Source organism: Lolium rigidum, chromosome 2 (genome assembly GCF_022539505.1).
Source record: "Lolium rigidum isolate FL_2022 chromosome 2, APGP_CSIRO_Lrig_0.1, whole genome shotgun sequence".
Classification (NCBI taxonomy): domain Eukaryota; kingdom Viridiplantae; phylum Streptophyta; class Magnoliopsida; order Poales; family Poaceae; genus Lolium; species Lolium rigidum.
This window is the reverse complement of record NC_061509.1, coordinates 166,228,969-166,231,333: the sequence shown is the minus strand read 5'-3', so window position 1 is coordinate 166,231,333 and position 2,365 is coordinate 166,228,969.

Below are 2,365 nucleotides of genomic sequence, written 5' to 3'. Positions count from 1 at the left end.
GCAAAATTCAGACATAATATCACAACGAGCATGGAAAATTTGACCACCTATATCAACTTTCACTGAAGGGAGCCAATTTGTGGGTTCGTAATTTATTGGAACTTGATCATATTTCTCCTGAAGCATATTATATGTGGCACCCCCGGGATCAGGGTTAGACAAATACCAGATCTTCGTCTGACATAAGCCTAACCTAGAGCTCGAGAGACTACAGTGAGAGAATCGGTAACACCATAGTGACTCTACGACTCAAAAAGGTAATACAAGCTCATAACTGAGCGAAGAACCAAAGTATTACAAGCAGAGGTCACTGACCTGGCATACATCAATCAACGGAAGCAAAGTTATGCTATTAGACATAGCAAGATAGCAAAAAGGCCTAAGAGGCCAGGAGCATAACGGCGACGTCCCAGCCCATATATTCCAGGCTGCCACCCGGAGAAGGTGTCCGTAAACACACATTGGTTGCCAAGTTTTACGGTTAGGTTCATGTTCTCTATGATCTCCACGTCCATTCCCAAGTCGTCCGTAACCGTGGACACGGCTTTTCGAAAAGATTCATAACCCTGCAGGGGTGCACAACTTTACCCACACGCGCCAACCGACTCTTAATGCCAATATATATTAGCCCTCTTCATTGGAGAGCCGGCAGAGGGTGGTCGACCACGACCTTTACCTTGCTGTCGCCGAGACCATGAGTCACGCGCTAAGGATTGTTCCGCCGTAACGGGTCAAGTCCCGAAGTCGGTCCTTAACGATGTGAGGCGAGGTGGGTTTCCCCGAGGCCGCAACCCCGGCCACCACGGCCACGCTTACCTACCGTTATGTACCTTTAACCCCCAAGCAAAATGCAATGCATATGACCGAGGTAACGCGCAAACTATGTGACTCATGGAATCTACTAGGCAAGTTAGTGAGTCGAGAGGGTACCATAATAGGGCCTCGTGTGGTTGTACGCTCGGTCTTGGTTCAAGAGGCGAGAACTCGGTTCCTAGGGTCGGCGAGAAACGAAACAACCCACCACATCCCAATGTGGCCTCTCGTCTGAGCCTTTAATCATGTTTATCATCATCTCTATACTTACCACGTCAACCTGTCATGCTAGATTCATTTCATTGTAAGGCTCCAGTCCGAAGACCGGATTAGTAGCGTAACAAACTAAGCATGGCTAAGCATAAAGAGATAAAGGCTCTCGCGACGCACACATGCCAAACCTAGTTATGCTAGGAGCAGTGGATCAGGGTATCGAGGCTACAAAGGTCGGACATGCAGCAGATAGGGTAACTCTATCTACCGATAAAAGACAGTTGAATCGTATGCGATATGTAGGAACCACAGATAAAACATTTCGAAATCATAGATGAACCAGGTTAGGGCTTGCCTTTGTCCCTGACAAACCAATATGGATCTTCGAGGATCCCACGCTTGACTTGTTCGCTGATGGACAATTACTGATCTTCAATGTTGTTGATCTTCATCATCTCAGACTCGTGCTCTATCGGTCGCGAAGAAGCAAATACTAGAAAGAGAGAAATAACAATCAACACGTGGCATCGATGCAATGCGCATACAAGTATGAATTATATGTCATATTAATGGAATTGAATAAACCCTAGGTGCATCGTCAATTTCAAGGGGTTCCGGCATCGGACACCGCCATATGAGAGGGGTTCTTTTAGGGTTTCACTACATTTGCAAGTTCAAAGGTTGTAATCATGTATGAATTACTCCTAAACTTGTAGAGAATGTTTTTCTGAACATTTCGGTATATTATACGTCTTTTTCTGAATTAATATGAATTAGTTAGGAATTAAACAAGATTTAACCATTTTCTCGGAATTTACGGAAAACAATAAAAGTCCGACATGCCGGACCCACCGTCGGGGTTTTAATCATTTATAAACATTTATGAAAAGAATAAATATCTGACGGACGGGGCCCACCTGTCATGATTTTTTCTATTTACAGAAAATAAAAACAAAAGAAAAGAAAAGAAAAAGGGCCGGGTCCCACCGGAGTCAACCACCGGTGGTTGACCACGGCGGACCGGCGCCAGGGACGAGCGGAGCCTCCGCTCCCGTGCACGCCTGCACGCGCGGGCGGGTGCGTTGGATGCGCGCGCGCGGGGCGAGTCGAATGGTGGCGGCGCCGTGACCGCGGGGTCGCCGGAGCGAGGCCGGCGACGAGGCCGAACGGCGGCGGACGGAGCCGCGCGTCGCGGGCACGCTGCAGAGCGAGAGGGGGCGAACGGAGGGTCTCCTGAGCACCGTGTGCTCACAAGGATCACGTGGAGGTCGACGGCGAGGCCGGAGGTGGCCGGACGGCGACGCCATGGTCGACGGAGGCCGTGGCCGGCCGCGGGGAA